This window comes from Leopardus geoffroyi, chromosome B2 (assembly GCF_018350155.1).
Source record: "Leopardus geoffroyi isolate Oge1 chromosome B2, O.geoffroyi_Oge1_pat1.0, whole genome shotgun sequence".
NCBI lineage: Eukaryota > Metazoa > Chordata > Mammalia > Carnivora > Felidae > Leopardus > Leopardus geoffroyi.
In genome coordinates this window covers 126,552,598-126,578,037 of record NC_059332.1, presented here as the reverse complement: position 1 = coordinate 126,578,037, position 25,440 = coordinate 126,552,598, and the positions used below count along the sequence as shown (strand labels likewise).

General features: G+C 35.5%; 1 long non-coding RNA gene across 1 annotated transcript in view; it reads right to left on the bottom strand.

Annotated features, from left to right (window-relative positions):
* LOC123609836 overlaps positions 1 to 13,224 on the bottom strand; it is a 63,677-nt gene extending 50,453 nt beyond the window's left edge. Inside the window, exon 1 of the long non-coding RNA XR_006717987.1 lies at positions 12,592 to 13,224. This is a non-coding gene — a long non-coding RNA (uncharacterized LOC123609836). The remainder of the gene's footprint in view (positions 1 to 12,591) is intronic.
* Between the last annotated feature and the right edge of the window lie 12,216 nt (positions 13,225 to 25,440).

Here is a 25,440-nt window from a genome sequence, read left to right as displayed (position 1 = left end):
CACGTAGGTGCCCCATAACTTATACAAAAGTTTCTAAGATTCGTCCTGTGCTACAATCACCCACCTTGCCCAACTATACTTTCCATTACTATACTTTCCGTTATTATACTTTCATTGTAAGCCACACAGTGTCTGCCTTTACTGGGGATTTCCTGTATGTACAATGTTATTGTTTATAGTTAAGAGTCACCATTATGTAAACCATAATATGATATGCTTTATTGATTCCTCCAACTCTATTCTGAGTAGCATATGAATAAAGGCCTGAGCTTTGGAATGAGATTGTGAATTCCAAACCAGATCTATATATTCTAGCGTATGGGGAGGGGGTACAAAATAGCCTCAATAACCATCAACTTCCTTTTTTCTAAAATACTGATATTAATAGTACTAACTTCAGAGAGTCGTGATGAATAAATTAGATAACATATAGAAAGAATTTGAATAAATATTATGTGACTCATTAAGTGCCCAGCACTTTACAAAATTAATGATTCAAGGATGTAATTGCTGAATGATTTGCAAAAAAATACATGATGATGATTTTAGAAGATAATTAATATTAAAGTGATTTATCATTTAAATTTTTGCTAGGATATCCAACCTAAACACTTATATGCATCCAGAGTGTATTTATTATAGGAAGCCAGTATGAATTTCTCATTTGTTAGGTTTCAGACACCATAGTTTAATGTTTTAAACATCTTAATATATTCAGGAAAGCCAAGAGAAATTGGCAAAGGTTCAGAGAAATCAAATGCAATTAAAAAAGAAAAAAAAAAGCACCTCTTAAAGTACTAAGGAAAGTGAGGTTATTGAATCAGCATTACCCCGATTCGATAACCTCACTATGATTCTGGTGAAACTTGAGTGACAACATAGAACAACACGCTCTACAAAAATTATAACGCTCCGGAAGAGGGTTAGAACTAGAAAGTGCCATAAATCTTTGGAGGATACCTGCCTTTACACAATTTGGAAACCGATTATTTAGTGAACTTCAGCCAAACTGATCTAATTTAATTTTTCCTGTGCTAATAAACACATATTGGATCAAGGGCAAATCTGGGATGTGAGAAATTATAGATATGTGTATGTGTTTTGAAAGAGATTTCTTTTCAAGCAAAAGTATAGCCTAGAGGTGCTCCTACTGATACACATTTTCGCTAAATGGAGAGTGAAGCCAAGATTACTATTATAATCTGAATTTTTATTTAAAAAGTGAAATTTTAAGCAGAAATCAATTTTGAACGTTATGGCTTGGGAAAAATAATTTCTCACTTAGATTGCTCTTGCAGTATAAAATAAAGATTTTTAATGCGTTTACCTAAGAGCCTTGGAAGAATCGCATATATGGGTGATGCCTTGTTTTCTCTAACATTTTCATTTCTAAAACCTTTAAACTATACGTATATGCTTTATTATGTCTCAATCAACATTGATCTATTCTGAGTGCTACCATACTTTGCAGTTTCTCTTTCTTATATTTTGGAAGGGTCAAAGTTTACATTTTTCTTTTAAGATTTGAAGATCTACTTAACATTTTCCCCCCAGGCCTAGTGACCTTATTTAGGTCTCCTTAGTGGAATTAAATAAAGAAACTTTAAATATAATTTTTAAATTGTAGTTACACTTATTCTGTTGGATGCTATAAACATCAGCAAAACGTTTAGATTATGGCATAATATAATCTCTCCTATTATAGCCTAGATTATTACTCAAATTTTATTGACATTTATGGATATAAAGTATATATATATATATATATATATATATACATATATATATGTGTGTATATATATATATATGTGTATATATATATATATATATAATCTCAAAAAGGATAGAAAGTCTCCCAGTATAAATACGCTTTATGATATTGTCAAAACATGTTGTATTTGTTTGAGAATTCTCAGTAATATTTATACATAAATTATTAGCTTTCACAATCGTCAGTAACTGTGGAAATATTAAATAGACATTTAAATACAACTCACTAATAGAATATTAACATATAAAGTGTATGATTTTTATTTCAAATTACAGATACAATCCTTACCTATACATGAAGGTATTATAAGTTATTAACCTATAAGATATAAGTAAAAGTCCAGATGGAATATTCCTAGTAGTACTATTTTTTTAGGTTTATTTATTTGTTTTGAGAGAGAGAGAGAGAGACAGAAAGAAAGAATATGAGCAGGGGAGGGGTGGGGTGGGGAGAGAGAATCCCAAGCAGGTTCCTTGTTGTCAGCCCTAGAGCCTGATGCAGGGCTCGAACTCAGGAACCAGTGAGATCACGACCTGAGCCAAAATCAAGAGTTTGAGTCTTAACCAACTGAGCCACCCAGTCACCCCAGTATGACTACTACATTTATGCTGATTAAACATAACACTACCTAACAAAATTAAATGAATGTGATTCCCAGTTTCCGAGATACCACAAAATAAAATGAAATATGCATTTGGTCTTCAGCTTTCCAAATGTTCAATCTGAGGCTGAAACACCTGAACAAATGTTTGAAAGATTCTGAGTCCAAAGTCAAACTTCTGTGCATTTGTAGCTGGCGGATAAAATACTAGTATTATCAATTATCAGAACTAGTATTTTAAAATTTTTATTGCAGCATCTTTTTTTTCATTTTCTTTTTCCCTTCTTCTTCATAGTTCTCTTTCTCTTTCCTTCCTTTCCTTTTAGGAAGGGAAGGGGTGCTGGAGGAGGGTAGCTGCAATGGCTAGAGCAGGTTGTCAGAGTCCAAGAAGGTGGGAAGGATATTTATGTGGAGAGCGACCTGGCATGGGAGGTCAGAGTCCAAGTACATAAGAAGGATGTCCCCATAGAAGGGCAGCCTGGTATGGGGCCTCAGTTAAGGTGAGGAGGGCATTCTTGCAGGAGAAAAGCTTGGCTTGAGGTGTTAGTACTAAGAGGGTGAGGAGTGGCCTAAATGGAGTGTCAGATATAAGGTCAAAGGGTTTCTCTTCCTTGGGACCATTCCTGATTCCTTTAATTCATGTTTATGTAATAGATACCCCTCCTTTAACAAAATGTGTCCTTTTTTTTTTTTTTTTTTTTTTAATGTGTATACTATAAACTTCCACAAGGATTTACCTACAAAAGACAAATTAAGAATGGGTAAGTTTACATAATGTTTTTATAAACATCAAGGCTCAGGTATTCCTTTGAATTAGCATTTTTGTATTCTTTAGATTAATACCCAGTAGTGTAGTTGCTGGATCACAGGGTAGTTCTGTTTTTAACTTTTTGAGGAACCTCCATACTGTTTTCCACAGTGGCTGCACCAGTTTGCATTCCCACCAACCGTGTAATAGAGCTCCCATTTCTCCACATCCTTGCTAACACTTGTTGTTTCTTGTGTTGTTGATTTTAGACATCCTGACAAGTGTGAGGTGATACCTCATTCTAGTTTTGATTTGTATTTCCCTAACGGTAAGTGATGTTGGGCATCTTTTCATGTGCCTGTTGGCTATTTGTATGTCTTCTTTGGAAAAATATCTATTCATGTCTTCTGCCCATTTTTTAATTGGATAATTTGTCTTGAGGATGTTGAGTTTTATAAGGTCTTCATAGATTTTGGATACTAACCCTTTACCAGATATGTCATTTGCAAATATCTTCTCCCCTCCGTAGGTTGCCTTTTAGTTTTGCTGATTGTTTTCTTCGCTGTGCAGAAGCTTTTTATTTTGATGAAATCCCAATAGTTTGGTTTTTTGCTTTTGTTTCCCCTGCCTCAGGGGACATATCTAGTAAAAAGTTGCTAAAGTCAATGTCAAAGAGGTTACTGCCTGTGTTCTCCTCCAGGATTTTAATGGTTTCCTGTCTCATGTTTAGGTCTTTGATCCATTTGTGGAATTTAAGAAATGAAACAAATGATCACAGGGGGAAAAAAGAGAAAAATCAAACCAAGAAACAGACTCTTAACTGTAGAAGAACAAACTGATGCTTACCAGAGGGGAGGTAGATGGGGGGAATAGGTTAAATAGGTGATGGTAATTAAGGAGTGCACTTGTGATGAGCACTGGGTGTTATATATAGTGTTGTACACCAGAAATTAATATCACTCTGTATGTAAACTAACTGGGGTTTCAATTAAAACTTAAAAAAAAGTAATAGGTAAGTGATTCAAAGGACTATGAGACAAAAGTCTGCACTTCTAATTTGTGTTTATTGCATGATTCTGGAGAGCTACCTTAGCCTCCCTTTATTTATGTTTTCTCGTTTGTACAATTGAATGATGTATTTTTTTCTTTCCTGATCTGCAAAAATACTAAAGACTCTCTATTTCCTTGGAGAGATCTTGACGCTTGATATAGACTTCATAGTAATATACGGTCTTGGGAAGCATTTCAGCCATTGTGGAAATTAGTACCATTATTGATTCTGGATCTATGAGACATTTAAGCTAAAATCCAGGAAACAGCCAATTTTCAGAGTCACCGATGCACATTCATAGCGTGGTAAAGTAAGCAAAAAAAGGGAACTTTAGTTCATAGAAATGGTGAGAAATTATGCTTTACACTTGTGTTTTCTGACTTATTTTTCTTAAATCACTCTTCTGTGCCCATTCAGTTCATATGGATTACACCAACCACGTGAGATTTTTATCTGAAGCAATTCTTTAACAACTGATTTGTTTTAACCACATTAATGACTTTTCTACATGTATGATGCAGTTTTTTTTCCAAGTTAAACTTAAAGCTAGGCACTTAGTAACAACGGTTTAAACTTTTCAGGTCACTGGAATAGCAATGTCCTGGAGCTGTGCCACTTACAGCATACCAAGCACTCACTGTGGGAGTTGCCAGATGAAAATCCATAGACAAGTTCCTGCCCTCACAAACATGTACTTGGTTTGGCTGACAAAGTATTTAACCAAAAATTGAATTGGACTTCTGATAAGGGATGCATGATCTCTTCAGCTCAGCGCAGGCCCACCCTTGCCTGGTCCTTCTCCCAGATCTAACTCAGACATTTATGTACTGGTCTGACCTGGCAGGTATTCGAGTTTGCTCATGATTTAACATAACTGCCAAAGTGACAAAACTTAATGAAGTATGGGAAATTAAGCAGGCTGCTAAAATGACTTGAGTAATTTGAAACTATATATTTTCAAGCATATCCTTAAGTAGGTGACAATTATGTTCACTGACTACTGAATCACAATAGAACACGTGCATGTGAAAATAACATGATTGTGTGCTATTCTTGCTAAATGTCTATACTCACTCTGCATGAGAGTATCAATAATTTTTATCCAATAAGATTATTATATAAGCAAAAGGTGAACATAGTTGCTCCCAAGTCAAAGTCAGTAGCAGATGCAAGGTGCCTCATTTCCAATGATATCTGCTAAAAGAAATAGAGCTAACACTATACAATTTGATTCATAGAGTCTTGATTACAGGATATAAAATGTTCTGTAAATGGGCCATTATATGTTTTCCATTTTGTTAGTTACTTCAGTAAATAAAAACTCCAGAACTAAACACATTTTTAGTTAAGATGCAAGTTGCATGTGCTGAGAAACACATTATTTAAAGAGTAGTATGCCCTTGTTTAGAAGCCCCAGATCCTAAATCCCTTTAGTTCAATGGACTTCCTATATGATCTCAGGCAAGCCTCCTCTCAGCACAGAAGTCTTTACAGCTTATAAAATGAAGACCAATACCTACTGTAGATTAATCCCAACAATTATGTAGATTTAGAACACTGATTTGTAAAGGACACTGGGCTTTTTCAAAGCAAATGAAAGACAAAAACTTACACACGTTGTTATTGTTATTGCTATAAATTCTATCATTATTTTGGTCAAAAATTTTCTTAATGATAGATTTACACAAGAAATTGTTGTTTGGAAGAATTGTGTCCATGCTAAAAGTCTATTCATTTGTTAAGTCAACCACCCACACGACAGTTCATTTTATCTATAATTTGTACATTCTTTGAGTTCTTTTGAATTACTGAAAAGGAAATATTTTCTTTTTTTCATGTTTGGGAATACATTATTATAAATCCTATTCCACATTCCTCCCTTCAAAGTTAAAAAGAAAAGAAAAGGAAAGAGAAAAGAAACAAAAAGAAGAGAAAAGATCCTAAACTAAAGTATATTCTAAATGAGATAACTTAGTCTATAAACACCCATCAAAATATTTTTTTTATTTTTGTTTCATACACGAAGTTGCACAGGATATGACTCAATTTACTCTGATTTTAAATAATTAGAAGTGGAAGATAGTGTTTTTTTTTTCATAGAAAAAAAAGTAAACAAAAGGCTTAAAATCTAATTTATCCAGATAAATAATCTTTGTATATAGGAAAGTGGCTGCGTTTACATTTTGGGATGTTGTGTCCATGAAGGTCCCTTTCATCCCAAACACTTTCCATTAGTTCACCATCAAGACAGGTCATAAGTGGTTGCAACTGGGTTTGTAAGCTTATTAAATTTTGGAAGCAAATGACCTTGATTTTTGCCTATTTTTCCTTTTTTATTGGTTTATCACAATAAGAGATAATCAACATTTCATGTTATAAAAATCCTGCATGAGCACAGGTACAGAATTAGCAGTAAAAAGTTCAAGGCATATATTACATTATAAAATAACTAAAATAGTGATATACTATAGTTCACACCCACCTGTGTCTATCATTAACAGTTACTAAACGAGCAAATTGATTTCATTGTTGGAACGTCCTGGGTATTTCACACCATCATTTGATGTGTACATGTGGGTAAACTCATAAGAGGAAATGAGCAAGGGCAAATAATGTAGTAGCGATAGAAAATAATCAGTTCAACAAGTGGATCCAGCTGGGTACAAATTGAAGTCACTCGATTCTTCCCTTTGTCTCTTCACTCTTTTTCTTTCATTTATATTCATTGATTGAGAAGAGCCCTCAAAAAATCATCTCATAAAGCCACAATGAGATAATATAATCAAGATAATTCCGAGAGTCAGTATCTAGTAATGAAATCTGCCAGGAAGTTTTATCGTTTTGACTCATGAAATGGTTTTCCACATGTTGTTCTGAGAACTCTCCTTGTAACATCAGAACCTAAGGACCTCAGTTCACGTTCTTCCTTTCATGGTCATTCTTTCTCTTATCTCTGTTATGTGCTGGTTCCTGTCCTCCTCCCAAAATTCATGTGATAATTGATGACAAGGGCTTTAGAGAGATTATTAAGTTAAGAATAAAGTCTTTATGGTAGGCTTTAGTTCCATATGACTGGTGTCTTTATAAGAAGAGGAGATTTGGATGCAGGGACAGAAACACCGGAGATTTGCAAGCGCAGAGACAACCATGTGAACACAAAGCAAGAAAGCAGTCATCTACAAGTCCAGCAGAGAGGCCTGGGAAGTAACAAAATCTGCTGATACTTTGATGTCAGACTTCTAGCCTCCAGAACCATGAGAAAATAAATTTCTCCTGTTCAAGCCACCCAGCCTGCGGAATTTTGTTATGGCAGCCCTAGCGAACCCACAGAATATCCTATAGCCAACTCTGGGTTGTATCCACTTACTGGTGTAATGGGATGTCTAACAAAGCAGAGAGTCAATGAGATTGAGCATTTACTTTGAAAGGAGATCTTAGAAATTAGGCTATTTGATGTCTAAAGATAAAGGAGACAGGCCAACCAAATTAGAAAAGCCATCCTATGAAATTCCCTTCTCGGGAAAATTGTAAGCAATTTTTTTTAACATTTATTCAGTTTTGAGAGACAGGGCTTGAGTGGGAGAGGGGCAGAGAGCTAGAGAAACACAGAATCTGAAGCAGGCTCCAGACTCTGAGCTGTCAGCACAGAGCCGACCTGGGCTCGAACCCACGGACTGCGAGATCATGACCTGAGCTGAAGTCGGATACTTAACTGACTGAGCCATCCAGGTACCCCAAGAAATTTTTTTATTCCAGGAAAAAACACTATTCTTTTTCTTAGCACTTTAGCAAAAAATGTCTCTCCCCTTAGTAGGTATATTTAATCACAAGTGAGTAAGTGAACAGGTGTATTAGATCCTCTGGGTAGGAAGAGACCAACATCCTATTGTCAACTATATATTTAATATATTGATGTCAACGATGTTAGCTCAATAAAGACTTGATGGTAGTAAAGGGCAAGGCAGTCTTGAAATTAAACAATCTCAGGAAAAGAAGTAAATTGCTTGTTTAACACAAAGGCCTGAATGTTTGAGAGGTACTTTTGCCTGCCTCATTTCAATATACAGAATGAGTGTGATTTTATACTGGATTATCAAATGAAGAAATTAGCATGAGTCACCTTGACCAGAGCCTTTTGATCTTTGGACACTACTTCTTACCTAAGCCTTGATTATTTATTAACCATGTCACTCTGCCAATGGTCTCCTAATGAGAATATGAGCCCCAGCCGTAACAAAGTACACATATTATTCAGTTAGGCCTAGCACCTCAAAATTAAAAATTTAAACTTTCCCAGGACAACAATTAATACGCTTTCAGTCACTAAATACTAGTTTGTATTTTCTAGAGTTTGATACGAATGATATCAAGTGGTATCAGCCATTTGACTTTATTCTTCCTTAAAAAAAAATTTTTTTTTCCATTAGTCTAGGTCTTTTGCATGTTTCTATCATTTTTGGAATCCATTCATCAATTTCTGCACAATAGCCTCCTGCGATTTTGATGGGGATTGCCTAAAATTTTATCAATTTCAGGAGAAGTTCTATCTTAACAATATCAAGTTCTGATTAGTGTCCTTCACATAAGTCAGTTCCTAGTCTGTTCCTAGTTTAGTATCAGCTGTGGACCTGGGATTACATTAAATGAGAGTTCTTTTGTCTATTGTGATGATCTCATGTTTTTGTTTTTTAGTTTTCTCATTTGATTGATGATATTGATTGACTTTTATTTATTTTTTTTATTTTGTTTTTACATTTATTTATTTTTGAGAGACAGAGAACAAGTGGGGGAGGGGCGGAGAGAGAAGGAGACACAGAATCCGAAGCAGGCTCCAGGCTCTGAGCCATCAGAACAGAACCCCACGCGGGGCTCGAACCCACAAACCGCGAGATCATGACCTTACCTGAAGTTGGTCGCTCAACTGCTCAACCGACTGAGCCACCGAGGCGCCCCTATATTGATTGACTTTTAAATGTGAAACTAACCTTCAACCTTATGTAATCAGGCTTTTATATTTTTACATCCTACTGGATTCAGTTGCTAAATTTTTGTTAAGAATTTGTTCTATCTATATTCGTGAAGGATATTAGTCTGAAGCTTTCTTTTCTCTTGACATCTATGTTTGTAGTTTAAGAACTGGGATAATGATGATTCACAGAATGTATTGTTAAGATTTGACTATTTAATTTTCTAGAAGCATTTGTTTAGGACTGGTATTATTTTTTTCCTAAATACTTAAAATAATTCAGCAACTAGGTGATCTGGGTTTGGAGCCTACTTTGTGGGAAATTTTGCAACTACAAATTAAATTTAAAAAAATAATGCCATTCACATTATCTATTCACTTAGAGAAGACTTTACTAAGTGAGCTTTGAAAGTTTGTGTCTTTAATGAATTTAACACATTTCACCTAGAGTGTGGAATTTATTTCCATAAAGTTGTTCAGAGTATTCCTTTATGATTCTAACCATACATAACTCACAGAATTTGTACTGATGTCACTTCTCTTGTTTCGGATATTGGCAATTTGTGCATTTTTCTCCCTGTTTGGTGGGTTAGGCATTGATCAATTTTATTGGTTGTTTCATAAAATTGTTTTTGGTTACATTGACTTTATTGTTTTTATTGTTTTCTATTTCATTGATTTCTGCCCTTATTATTTTCCTACTGTCATTAATTTGAGTTCAATTTGCTCTTCTAGTTTCTTAAAGAAAAAAGCTACGCACACTGATTCGAGACTTTTTTTTCCCTCATGTCCATTTGGTGGAGTAAATTGCAAAAAAAAAAAAAAAAAAAAAAAAAAAAAAAAACTTGTATATTATTGATAAATCTCAACTAATTATCCAAGGAATTATTTTTAATTCCTACCTGTCTTTTGTTTTAGTTATATTTGATTTGTTTAAATGGTACTTTTTTAGTGAAAGTGAAACTCAAATAATAATAAAAATAATAATATAATAATAATTTGCAAAAGAAAGTGGAACAGCAGGTGCTGTTATTTTAGGAAGCTTTATTATTTGGAATCATTTTCAGCTATGGAAAGATTCAAATCTCAAAGTCTCAACTAATGAGGGAATTTTTGTTTATTAATTTCTTCTTGCTATAAACAGTGATCAAAATCTTACTCAAAAAAGAAGCTGATAGCTCCCTGGAGATTGCACATTGTGGAATAAAAGTTACTATTATTAAGTAACATTTTCTTGAATGTTTAAGGATTTTTGAGAATAGAATAAGAGTTACCATGGGTATAATATTCACAAAGAATTTGATAGCTCTCTGGAGATTGCATACAGAGAAGTAAACATTTTTATTAAGCAACATTTTCTTGAATGTTTAAGGATTTTTGAGGAGAATGAGAATTACCAGGAGTACAATATCTGATACATATTCCACTGGTTTTTAAAATAGAACCTAACAATCATTGCAATGTCTTTAAAGATTATTTAGGAATTTTGCTTTCAATTCTGACATGTAAAAGACTTGTAAGTGATCACTCCTGTTCTTAGAAGCATTGAGCTAAACAAAGTGAAAGCAGTGGCCTTACTTGAACCCATCAGAAGAATAAGGTGCTGGGGCAAACTAACCTCCCCAAATCTGGAGAATCAAGAGAATACAGAGAATCACAGCAGCGATCAGCCTACCTGAAACAAAAGTACATGAAGCCATAATCAGGTAAGAAGACTTAACTGGTAATTTTGACAAATTACTGAAGGCTGCCTATGAACTAGTATGAGAATGAGAAGCTCCTGGGGACTGCAGGCTTACGGGAACACCAACACTTTCATAGGTTTAAATTCCAAGAACACCAACAGGTTCTCATGGTGAAGAATAAAGAAAAATCCCCTTGTTTTTCTGACAAGAGGAGAGTAAAGCAACCATTTTGAAATAGACCCAAAGAATTATACATAACATTCATCAGTGTACTCTCCAGAGTAGACTTTACCAGAGACGTATTATGCCTAAAAGATGGGCACTCCCCTGACTTCAGCATCTGATAGCCTTCCTGCCTTACCTAAAGGGAAATGGCTAGGTAGGAACTAAGAAACACTTGTGAAGGTCATATACCAGGATCATAAGCCAACTAAAAGAATAAGACTTAATCACAAAATTATAGAATTAATTTTAGATATCTTGAAACCATCTTTGTGGATCATTCTGGTTGTTGTTCTCCTCTAAGCAGAATTTGTAATGATGTCAGTGAAACATCTCAGAAAATTGTATGTCAATCTTGGCATGGCCTGGGTTTGCTAAGATAAATGTAGTCTTTTCCTCCAAGCGAATTTCTTGAATTGGTTTGAAGCTGTACAACACAATCATATAATCTCTTGAAATACCAAGGATCAAGGCAAACTTTCTGGAATTGTTTTCGTAATACTTCCGTGTCTAACTGGGTGATATAACTGACTGTTCTTCCTCACATTTGTTTTATACTGATAACTCTATATAATATTTAATGAACAAAAAATCTTGAAACATTAAGTTTGATGACATTAGTGTTCCATTGATAAAGAACTAAAATGAAAAGACATTAAAGTTTAACTTTTCCCCCTAAATGCTAATAGAGAACATGAAAACAAAAAGGTTTCTTTAAGAAATCAAATATCATCTTCAAGGGTATGAGGGAGTACCTATCCTGTGGGCATCAAACCCTGGAATGCATAGAGCCATTATTATGCTAAAAAATACTTCCAATAAAATTTCATGGTGATTATTGTCTTTGACCACCCAGCACCACATTCTTCTTTCCTCTCATGACACAGTTTACCTTATCTCAAGCTTTGGCATGGTTACACCACTTATAATTACCTATACCCCTGTCCATGGTTTGGTCCAAAGATAGGTACATAACACAGGTGAGACGATGGTTTTTGCAGGATCTTTCTGCTGGAGGGTTAAGTAGTCACAAAAGAACCTTTCCTTTCTCCATTATCATGAGTATATAAAATGTGACCACAGAGCTGACAAAAGTAATTCTCATTATGTAAGTATGCCTGAAAGAATTAGACACACAGGGGGAAAAAAGAGATGACAGATAAGAGATTGCCTCTGTTATACCCTGAGTTTCTAAGATTCCTGGAGCCTAGTAACTTTGCAACTTTTTTTTTTCTTGGCCTTTAAACTATGGTGTAGATATATAGAGAGATGATAGATAGATAGATACATAGATTCATAGATAGATGATAGAAGATGATAGATAGATGATAGATAGATAGATGATAGACAGATAGATAGATGATAAAAAAAATGATTGAAGATAGATAGATAGATAGATAGATAGATAGATAGATAGAAGGAAACATACGTACATAGTTATACTATATATACTGATTTGACCAAATATTGAGGAACATTGTTAGAGTTGGAGTTCAGTCATGTACAAGGGAAAGGGTACTTAGATTCAGGGGATAGCATCAATTTACCATAATAACTGCAGTTTTCCTTCCTTGCACCAGCACTGTGTAAGGTGTGTTGAGGGAAATGGTAAATAAGTGCTGACCTTTTCCCCAAAGAATTCTCCTCCTTGTTAGGAACATAAGAAGATCATGGATGTAACAAAGAATAATAAAACTTAGAACATACTAGAGAGCTTTTGTGTGAGGAAATATAGGCTGTTCAGTGTGAGAAAGCACTAATAATTAGATTGTCATCTCTGTAAATATTTTGACAGTACACTTTCTAAGACCTGCACAGTAGTCCATTATATTGATAGATGTGCCATAGTTTGCTAAGGCAATTCCTCATTTAGGATATTTTGGTTGCTTTCCTTCTAATCCAGTGTTTCTCAGCTTCAGCACTATTGACATTTCGTACCAAATAAATCTTTGTTGTGGAGGCTGTCCTGCACATTGCTGCTGGCCTCCACTCACCAGATGTCAGTGGCATACCCTCTCCCCACAGCTGTGACAAAAATATCTCCAGAAATTGCCAAATGCCTCCTGGGGGACAAAATCATCCTTGATTGAGAATTACTCTTCTACTACAAATACATTTTCAGGGGCGCCTGGGTGGCTCAGTCGGTTAAGCATCTGACTTCAGCTCAGGTCATGATCTCACAGCTCATTGGTTCAAGCCCCGCTCCGGGCTCTGTGCCGACAGCTCAGAGGCTAGAGTCTGCTTCGGATTCTGTGTCTCCCTCTTTCTCTTCCCCTTCCCCGCTCGTGCTCTGTCTGTCTCTCTCAAAAATAAATAAACATTAGAAAAGAAATTTATAAATAAATAAAAATACATTTTCATTGTTTTCCTGACATAAAAGTAATAAGCATTACTTAGAAAATTAATAAAATTATAGAAGGGGTGCCTAAGTGGCTCAGTTGGTTGAGTGTTCAGCTCTTGGTTTCAGCTCACGTCATGATCCCAGTGTTGTGGGATCAAGCCCTGTGTCGGGCTCCATACTGAGCATGGAGTCTGCTTAAGATTCTCTCTTTCTCTCTCTCCCCTGCTCACATGCTCTCTCTCTATCTGTCTCTCTAAAACACATACAGACAGAAAAATAAAATGGAGAAATTAAAAATGATCAATTATTAGCATTTTATAAGTCACTTAACACTTTTGCCACATTTCAACATAATTTATTTTTATCTGATATTAAACTTAAATCATATCTTATTTGGCATACTATAATTTTTTTTCGATGTTCCACATAAGTTATTAAATACTACTTAAGAATGTGGTTTTGATTGGCTATGTAGTGTCCAATTGCATGACAGGGTCTTTTTTTTCAAAATAGGAGAATTCTCCTGAGTTCAAGTCAAACTTTAGTGATGGTATAATGAGCTCTTTGTCTAATGAGAAAATGATTCTGAACAAAGACCTTTTCATTATTATATTTAGTAAGGAACATATTTAGTCAGCCAATTGGTCCTGTAGTGAATCAATACACTTTTATTTTTTCAATTTTTTTGATGTTGGTAGTGCCCAGTTGGGTAAATTTCATTTAAGAATGTTTCAAATCCAAGAACACCTGAAGTTTTATTTAACTAGTGGAAGAACCTATACTAGTTTCAATATAATTATGGCATAGTTTTTACATATTTATGACACTGTCCTAAGGACTGAATTTGTAGACTTATCAAACAATTTAACCCCACCCGTAAGGTGTTTTAAAGGAATGAGACATGCATAACGTCAATACGCAATGTGATGTGAACTATAGCCAAGAAAGATGTGCAAAATGCAATGAAAATTCAGAAGGAAAGAGTACACTGGAAGAGATCAAGCTAGGCCTAGATGAGAAAGCAATATTTATGGGACATCTTAAAGAAGTGATAGAATTCTGACATGCCAAGCAAGGGAAGGAAAGGGAGTCCATGCCTGACAGAAGAAATGACTTGAACATGGAAGAAGGACAAGAGTGGTAAGGCTGGAGGGCAGTAAAAAGGCCTGGAATTCTAGAAGAAGGTGTCTGGGGTGAAGAAGGAAAGAGCAGAAAGCAGATGGAGAAGAAGGAAAGGAATGGAGAGCAGGATAAGTTAATGACAGCCTGCTCTTGTCAGGCACAGTGGTTTAAGTTTTATTGGCATCGTTTAATCACTCACATCTCCTTGTTTCAAATGAGAAGACCAAGGCACATGGTTACCCAGCTATTACATGGCAAAAATGGTTATAGAGCTAACAAATGGAGGTGATGGTATTGAACCCAAGGATTGACTCCAGTTGTCTTTGATTTATGCTATGCCATCTTTCAAATGCCATATAGTCTATTACCAACATTTGATTGAAATAAAGCTAAAAATCCTTTCTTAAACCTTCCTTTGAAGCTAAATACATCAGTGGTCTCAGAGAACTCTGGCCACCTATTCAGCTGCTCCCACTATAATGCAGTACATTTACATATATACAGGTCTATCTACTTTCCTCAACCCACTGCTACAGTATTTTAAGTTTCATGAGTCAAGAAATCTTCTTCATCACTTCTCTGATTTCAATGTCTGGAACAGAGCGTCTCAAAATGTTCACTGATTCATAAAAATCCTATAAAAGTGGGGATGGGGAACACCCGCTTTACTCAGTCTGTAGAGCATGCAACTCTTGATCTCAGGGTTGTATGCTTGAGCCCCATGTTGGGTGCAGAGTTGACTTAACAATAAACATTTTTTTAAAAAATGTCATTGATTAGATAAAACCAAATCCAAGCAGGGATACGTAGAAGAGCATTTCCCTCTCCCCGCAAAATGTGGTCCATCTGCCTCTCTTTGGAGTAATCATAAAAATTGAGCAAATGCCTTTATCTAGTTCTTTATCCACATATGTTCCTAGTGGATCCTGGCTTGTCGGAGGGCCCCCAATACAAAGAAAACCCGCTGAAGCATGTTTCCCAGAGAAGTGAGAGTGTTAAGTGTGCTTTAAATGTTAGGCTTAAAATTGGATTGATTTTTGTACTAACAGTGTAATTTCCAGGTATTTGTTTTAATAACAAACAGTATTTGAAATGACTGCTGAATAGCAGTAAGTTTATCGCTAATTAGAGGAGCGTCTCACTGATGCAAGCTAATGAGAAGCAGAGCAATAACTGAGCAGAGTGCCAAAGTTTCAAGGGTAGCATCATAAATGCAGTTTGCTTAGTTCTGTAAATATATGTTGTTTGCTTTATTTACAACAGCCCACAGATTACTCAAGTGCATAATATGCTGGTATATTAGGTGAAATAAAAATCTCACGAACATGAGCTCTCACCAAAGTGCTCTGTCTGCTATTAAACTTTTATTAAGAACAGAGATAAAACAATTCTCTTCGGAGCAGGAATTAGAGTGCCTGCTGATGATCACTGAAGTGAATGAGGATGAGACAATAAGAGAGAGAGCCATGTTCTCAAGGAAATCCCGGCTGATCACGCCCATTGTGCTCTGACCTTGCTCTTACTATCCCCAGAGGTACTTCAGGTCACTTCACATAAATGGATAACAGAACAGCTAAATGTCCTGGAGTGAGTGCCGCAGTGTGTGAAGACACAAAGGCCACTCTTGGGATGGGTGTCTGAATGTAGGTTTTGTTGTTAGGACAGAAAGCAGCTTCAGAGCCAGAGAGCTGAGTACAGCATTCCATGGGGAGATGTGAGCTTTAGAAAGAGACACGTAACCCGCAGTTTCTGAGGGGCTGGTCGTGGGCTAGACAGACAGTGAACAAGTAATGGCAAGGGCCAGATGTTTGGGAAGATCCTTAGGGAGGAGCTGGAACCTGGAAAGTTGAAAGGAAGGGATATTTTCATAACCAAAATACATGGCCATGGCGTTAACCCAAACAAAGAGAGGACATTTCAATGGAGTAATTGTTTTCACTCCAGTGGTTCATTTCTGTTTTACTGGGAATGATCTGACTGAATCAGTCAGTTGTTCCAGCTTTGAAAAGACTTGAAGACGCGTTCAAGTTTCTTACCAAAACAGTCAAATGAAAACTTGCTGTGGACATACAATTGGAATGTTCACTTTTATACGTAATATTCTTACTTATGTAATTCTCACATATCATATGTCAAAAACAGCACAACAGCTGAAAATCGAGCCCATCTAAGAGTGTGCCATCAGCTCAGCTGAGAAACAACAGCCTTGGAAGCCAGGCCACACAGAGAAAAGAGCACAAACCTTGAAGTTAAACAAGTCCTGAGCTTAAGAATTGACATTGTCACCAACTGGCTGTGTGAATTTTGGCAAATTACCAAGGCTCTCTGACTTGCAGATTCCTCATCTACATATTCAGGGTAATAATATGGATGGCTAGGTATTGCTTGTCTTGGTCTATTTGGGCCAGTATGACAAAATACCATAGACTGAGTGTCTTATAAACAGCAGAAACTTACTTCTCGCGGTTCTAAAGGATGCAAGTCCAAAAACAAGGTGGCATCAGATTCACTGTCTGATGAGGGCTCATTTGCTCACTGATGGTCATCTTCTCACTGTAACCTCACAAGGCAGAATGGGCGAGGGAGCATTCTGAGGCCTCTTTTATAAGGACGCTAATCCCACTATGAAGTCTCTAATCATGACCTCATCACTTCTGACATAGGAAATAGGTAGGAATGGGGAATGCTCTGTACAAGATACCTACTCCTGGATCTTATAACATTGCTGTCATTCATTTCATGTATCCATATGCTGGAATCATCCCCAATACATTGTTGCAATGATTACTTTAAAGTTATTAGATCAATAAGGATAAGAAAATTATTTTTTTTATCAGTATCCTTCTCCAACGTTCTTCTTTTCTTTCGTAATAAGGATTTCTGATTATATCACTTAATTTCCTTCTCCTTGCAGAAATTCTGTGAACATTTCTTGCAGGGCAGATCTGACATGATGAAATCCCTGTTTTTATTTGTCTGAGAAAGTCTTTATTACTCTTTCATTTTGAAGGATAATTTCTCTGGATATAGAATTCTAGACTGGTCTTTTCCTTTCCATTACTTAAAAACTTCACTTCGGGGTGCCTGTGTGGCTCAGTCAGTTAAGTATCTTACTCTTGATTTTGGCCCAGATCACGATCTCACAATTCATGAGTTTGAGTCCTGCGTTGGGCTTTGTGCTAATGGTTCAGGGCCTGCTTGGGATTCTCTCTTGCCCTCTCTCTCTGCCCCTTTCCCACGTGTGTACACTCTCTCTCTCTCACAAAATAAATTAATTAATTAAATATAAAATAAATTAAGTTATATAAAATAAATACATTTATAAAAATAAAATAAAATAAAATAAATAAAAACTTCACTCTGCTCTTGCTTGCATGATTTCTGATGAAGAGACCACTGTCATTCTTGTCCTTGTTCCACTATTTTCAAGGTGTTCCTCTCCTCTCTGGATTCTTTCAAACTTTTCTCTTTGTGTTTGGTTTTTGCAGTTTGATTTGAAAATCGAATTTTCTGTTTATCTCATGTGGTGTCTTCTGAGCTTCCTGGGTCTATGGTTTGGTGTCTGCCATTAATTCTAGAAAACCTTCAGCCATTATTTATTAAATATGTCTTCCCTTCTTTCCTTTCTTTTCATGCTGGTATTTCAAGTATGCATACATTACAACTTTTGAAATGGTCCCAGTTTGGTCCTAGGGATATTGTCTTCTGATTTTTATTCTTTTTTTTTTTTTTTTTTTTTTTTTTTTTTTGGAATTTCATCTTGGGAAATTTCTAAAGACATATCTTCAAGCTCACTGATATTTTCCCTGGTCATGTGCAATCTGCTGATGAACCATCAAAGTCATTCTTCATTTTCATTACAGTGTTTTTTTATTTTTAACACTCTTTTTGATTCTCCTTAAGGGTTTCCATTTCTTAGTTTATATTACCCATATATTCTTGCATATTGTGACTTTTTTGTGCCCTGTCTTTAGACTTCAAGGATATGATATCCTGGATTGGATCCTGAAACAGAAAAGGGGGACAACTGGTAAAATTCAAATAAGGTCTGCTGTTTAGTTAATAGCAATGTACAAATATGTATTTTGTAGTTTAGATAAAGGTACCACAGAAATATAATAACACAGTAATATTAAGAGGCTCTCACACCTAAAACTGGGTGAGGGATATGTGAGTACTCTGTACTATTTTTGCATAGCTAAACATACTCAAATATCAAATAGCTATTTAAAAATTTCCCAGAAAACAAAGTCTTGCCTGCTCTTTCCTTCATAGCAGTTACTATGATACTTGAGTGACCTGAGACCCAGACTGATCTCACTTCTTTAGCCTCAGTTTACTTTTCTATAAAATTAGGTTAATAATAGCACTCATCTCTGATACTTTTTGTTAGGACTAAATGATAGAAGCCATGTGAAGAACTTAGCACAAAATCTTGAACCCAGTAAGCACCTGCTTAGCATTAGCTATTGCTATTTTTATTGATGAAATAATTGATTTTTCATATATTCCAGTCTCACTGGACTCCTTAAGTGCTTAGCATGGTATCCATCAAACAGACAATACTCAGTAAATATTTGTGGAACAAATATTGAATGAAAGTATAGATTCTAATATTTTTCCTCTTCTCTCCCTAGATATGCTTCTCCTAACATGACAGAAATAAATCCCTTGCCGGTTGGTTTGACTTCAGTGATCAGAATTCACTACAATATCGCCCTCGTTGGCTCTCCTACTGAACTTTTCCCCACCTCAGACCTTGAAAGAAACTGCATTTCATCTATCATCCCAGAATTCATGCCCTCTATTTATTCTACTGCACAAAAGAAATCTAAACTGCAGCAGTGTATTTTTTCAGCCAACACATCTTTTGGAAGTCAAAACTCTCCTTTTATTGAATTTCTAACTTTATGCTCAATAAGAATTCCTGACTTGCCCCTAGATAGAGATTTTTTTTTTCTTGGTGTTGAACAGTCTTCAGAATTAAAATGGATAAATCGTAGCTGTGAAGTGTCTTGATTAATCTGGAGTCATAAAACTTGCAAAGCAGAAAAAAATTTTAACCACTCAGAATTAATTCAATTAAGTCACTGAATCTGAAGCTAAAAAGATACTTCAATGACACATAATCTGAATGCTGCATTGCTTATCTGAACACAAGCAAGCAACGATTGCTTTCAAAACCATTGTTCCTTTTAGTGTTCCATACTTCTCCCCCCCCATACCATTAGTGATCAAACCTATATACTACTTATTCTATTTCCTATTTATTTTTAAAATACCAGTGTAAACTTCATTCCTCCTGGAAAAGCCTTAATGCACACGCACTTACACAAATGGAGATACCACAAACATGCACACACCAAAAAGCAGATTTGGTGTGCCTGCTATGTGGTCCCATGGCATCCGGTCGTCCTTCATCAAGGAACTTATTACATCTATTTCAATTTCATTTTTAATTGGTTGTCTTGCTTGCTAGACTTTAAACTCCATGGTCAGATAACCATGTCTATCTGGTTCTTTGTTGTATTTCTAGTTCTAAGTACAGTACAAATTGCTTAATTCAAACTTATTAAATGAATACATGAATGATTTAATGAATTAATTCAAAGAAGTTTTTAAATGTTGGCAATGTTGTATACCAGGACCTAAATATGCTATTACTTTGACATTAAAATTGATTTTATAAACTGGATGTTAGTGTTTCCGGTGTTACATGAAAGATAAGCATGTACAAATACCACCAAGAATTTGCTATCTTAACCCTTATTTCCAACCTCTCTCATACCGAACACTTGGTCCAGATTGCAAAAAAAAAAAAAAATTTGGAATACACCTTTTCTTTCACTGAGGTAATTCCTTAAACTGGTGTGGTAGAAACATGTTATCACTTGAAAAATTGTTTTAGCAAAACTTGGCTAGTTTCTTTAGTTATTCCCACCCAGTGAACCCAAATTTAGAAATAACTTATTCCATGGAGTTTCTGGTGGTTCAGTCAGTTAAGTGTGCAACTCTTGGTTTCAGCTCGGGTCATGATCTCACAGTTTGTAGGTTCAAGCCCCATGTCAGGCCCCGTGCTGACAGCGTGGAGCCTGTTTGGGATTCTCTCCCTCCTTCTCTCTCTCTCTCTGCTCCCCCCACAATTTGTGTTCTCTTTCTCTTTCTCAAAATAGATAAATAAACTTAAAAAAAATAAATAACATGTTTCTAGAATATATTGTATCATAAGAATCACAGGAAGGAGGAAAAGTTATTTCTTTAAGTATCTTTAAATAAGTAAAACAAAACCCAATATATCCAACAAGCAGCACTATGTTAGCATATAGTATTTTGCATTAAAAATACTGTGACTGAGACTTTTCATATGTGCATAGGTAGAAAAACATTCTGCTCTAAAGGCTTTCCTGCTGATTGTGCTTTTTTTTGAATGCAAAATTTTCCAAAACTTGATGTGATTTATGGTTTCTCATTTTCTTGACTGCTTCATTATCCTCTTATACTGTCCAAACTCTCCCCCTAGTTTCATTGAGAAATAATTGACAAGTAGAATATTGATTTGTATCAGGTTAAGGCATACAGCATGATGGTTTGATTTAAATATATTGAAAAATAATTACCACAATAGTTTCAGCTAACATCCACCTTCTCATATAGATATAAGAAAAAGAAAAGAAAGAATAGAGGAAAAGAAAAATTTTTACTTGTGATGAGAATTCTTAGAATGCACTCTCTTAACAACTTCACTGTATGTCATATAACAGTGTCAGCTACAGTTATCATGTTGTACATTACATCCTTCGGACTTATTTATCTTGTAACTGGAAGTTTGTGCCTTGTGACCACTTTCTTCCAATCCCCCTCCCCCTCCACCCCGCACCTCCCATCCCCACCTCTGGTAACCACAAGTCTGATCTCTTTTTCTATGAGTTTGTTTGCTTTAGATTACACATGTAAATGAGATCATATAGTATTGATCTTTCTCTGTCTGACTTATTTCCTTAGTATAATGCCTTTCAAGGTCATGGACATGTTGCACGTGGTTGGATTTCCTCATTTTTTATGGCTCCATAATTTTACTTGTATACGCATACCACAATTTTACCCATATGTCCACTGATGGACACTTAGGTTGTTTCCGTGTGTTGGTTATTGTAAATAATGCTGTTATGAATATGAGGGTGCGGATATCTTTTCAAGTTAGTGTTTTCATTGCTTGTGGATATAGTCCCAGATGTGGAATTGCTGAATCATCTGGTAGTACTATTTTTAACTTTTTGAGAATCCTTTGTACTGTTTTCCATGGTGGCTGTACCAATTTATAATCCCATCAACAATGCACAAGGCTTTCATTTATTTTCCTCATCCATGCCAACATTTGTTATTTCTTGTGTGTTTGTTGATGGCCATTCTAACAGGTATGAGGTAATATCTCATTGTGGTTTTTGCATTTCCTTAATGACTAGTGATGTTGAGCATCTTTTGATGTACCTGACAGCCTTTTGTATATCTTCTTTAGAAAAATGTCTATTCAGATCTTTTGCTTATTTTTTAATTATTTTTTTCCGTTTGAGTTTTTGTTTCTTTGTTTTTCTTTTTTTTTTTTATTTTTACTAGTGAGTCGTGTGAATTCTTTATATATTTTGGATATTAATTCCTTATTACATAGATGGTTTGGAAATATTTTTAATATGAAATTTATTGTCAAATTGGTTTCCATAAAACAGCCAGTGCTCATACCAACAGGTGCCCTCCTCAATGCCCATCACCCACTTTCCCCTAGCTCCCATCCTCCATCAACCCTCAGTTTGTTCTCAGTTTTTAAGAGTCTCTTATGGTTTGCCTTCTTCCCTGTCTGTAATTTTTTCCCCTCCTCCTCCCCCATAGTCTTCTGTTTAGTTTCTAAGGATCCACATAAGAGTGAAAACATATGGTATCTGTCTTTCTCTGTATGACTTATTTCAGTTAGCATAACACTTTCCAGTTCCATCCACATTGTTACAAAAGACCATATTTCATTCTTTCTCATTGCCAAGTAGTATTCCATTGTATATATAAACCACAACTTCTTTATCCATTCATCAGTTGATGGACATTTAGGCTCTTTCCATAATTTGGCTATTGTTGAAAGTGCTGCTATAAACATTGGGGTACAAGTGTCCCTATGCATCAGTACTCCTGTATCCCTTGGGTAAATTCCTAGCAGTGCTATTGCTGGGTCATAGGGTAGGTCTATTTTTAATTTTTTGAGGAACCTCCACACTGCTTTCCAGAGCGGCTGCTCCAGTTTCATTCCCACCAACAGTGCAAGAGGGTCCTCGTTTCTCCACATCCTCACCAGCATCTATAGTCTCCTGATTTGTTCATTTTAGCCACTCTGACTGGCGTGAGATGGCATCTGAGTGTGATTTTGATTTGTATTTCCCTGATGAGGAGCAACGTTGAGCATCTTTTCACGTGCCTATTGGCCATCTGGATGTTCTTTAGAGAAGTGTCTATTCATGTGTTCTGCCCATTTCTTCACTGAATTATTTGTTTTTTGGGTGTGGAGTTTGGTGAGTTCTTTATAGATCTTGGATACTAATCCCTGTCCAATATGTCATTTGCAAGCATCTTTTCCCATTCCATCGGTTGCCTTTTAGTTTTGTTGATTGTTTCCTTTGCAGTGCAGAAGCTTTTTATTTTCATGAGGTCCCAATAGTTCATTTTTGCTTTTAATTCCCTTGCCTTTGGGGATGTGTCGAGTAAGAAATTGCTGTGGCTGAGGTCAGAGAGGTCTTTTCCTGCTTTCTCCTCTAGGGTTTTGATGGTTTCCTGTCTCACATTCAGGTCCTTCTTCCATTTTGAGTTTATTTTTGTGAATGGTCTAAGAAAGTGGTCTAGTTTCATCCTTCTGCATGTTGCTGTCCAGTTCTCCCAGCACCATTTGTTAAAGAGACTGTCTTCTTTCCATTGGATATTCTTTCCTCCTTTGTCAAAGATTAGTTGGCCATACTTTTGTGGGTTGAATTCTGGAGTCTCTATTCTATTCCATTGGTCTATGTGTCTGTTTTTGTGTCAATACCATGCTGTCTTGATGATTACAGCTTTGTAGTAGAGGCTAAAGTCTTGGATTGTGATGCCTCCCACTTTGGTCTTCTTCAAAATTACTTTGGCTATTCAGGGTCTTTTGTGGTTCTATACAAATTTTAAGATTGCTTGTTCTAGCTTCGAGAGGAATGCTGGTGCAATTTTGATTGGGATTGCATTGAATGTGTAGATTGCTTTGAGTAGAATCGACATTTTAACAATATTTATTCTTTCAATCCATGAGCACGGAATGCTTTTCCATTTCTTTGTATCTTCCTCAATTTCCTTCATAAGCTTTCTATAGTTTTCAGCATACAGATGTTTTACATCTTTGGTTAGGTTTATTCTTAGGTATTTTATGATTCTTGGTGCAATTGTGAATGGGATCAGTTTCTTTATTTGTCTTTCTGTTGCTTCATTATTAGTGTATAAGAAGAATGCAACTGATTTCTTTACATTAATTTTGTATCCTGTGACTTTGCTGAATTCATGTATCAGTTCTAGCAGGCTTTTGGTGGAGTCTATCAGGTTTTCCATGTATAGTATCATGTCATCTGCAAAAAGTGAAAGCTTAACTTCATCTTTGCCAATGTTGATGCCTTTGATTTCCTTTTGTTGTCTGATTGCTGATGCTAGAACTTCCAACACTATGTTAAACAACAGCGGTGAGAGTGGACATCCCTGTCGTGTTCCTGATCTCAGGGGAAAAGCTCTCAGTTTTTCCCCATTGAGGATGATATTAGCTGTGGGCTTTCATAAATGGCTTTTATGATGTTTAAGTATGTTCCTTCTATCCTGATTTCCTTGAGGGTTTTTATTAAGAAAGTATGCTGAATTTTGTCAAATGCTTTTTCTGCATCTGTTGACAGGATCATATGGTTCTTATCTTTTCTTTTATTAATGTGATGTATCACATTGATTGACTTGAGAATGTTGAACCAGCCCTGCATCCCAGGAATGAATTCCACTTGATCATGGTAAATAATTCTTTTTATATGCTGTTGAATTTGATTTGCTAGTATCTTGTTGAGAATTTTTGCATCCATATTGATCAGGGATATTGGCCTATACTTCTCTTTTTTCTCTGGGTCTCTGTCTGGTTTGGGAATCAAAGTAATGCTGGCTTCATGGAATGAATCTGGAAGTTTTCCTTCCCTTTCTTTTTTTTGGAACAGCTTGAGAAGGATAGGTATTATTTCTGCTTTAAATGTCTGGTAGAATTCCCCAGGGAAGCCATCTGGTCCTGGACTCTTATTTCTTGGGAGATTTTTGATAACTGATTCAATTTCTTCACTGGTTATGGATCTGTTCAAATTTTCTATTTCTTCCTGTTTGAGTTTGGAAGTGTGCAGGTGCTTAGGAATTTGTCCGTTTCTTCCAGGTTGTCCAGTTTGTTGGCATATAATTTTTCATAGTATTCCCTGATAATTGTTTGTATCTCTGAGGGATTGCTTGTAATAATTCCATTTTCATTCATGATTTTATGTATTTGGGTCCTTTTCCATTTCTTTTTGAGAGGCCTGGCTAGAGGTTTATCAATTTTGTTTATTTTTTTCAAAAAACCAACTCTCGGTTTCATTGATCTGCTCTACAAATATATATATATATATATATATATATATATATATATATATATTTGTGTGTATATATATATATACACACATATATATATGGCCTCATATATACATATATATATATATTTGGCCTACAAATATATATATATATATATATATGCATATATATATATATTTGGCCTACAAATATATATATATATATGCATATATATATATATATTTGTGTGTGTATATATATATATATATATATGGCTTCTTATATACATATATATACACATATATATATATATTTG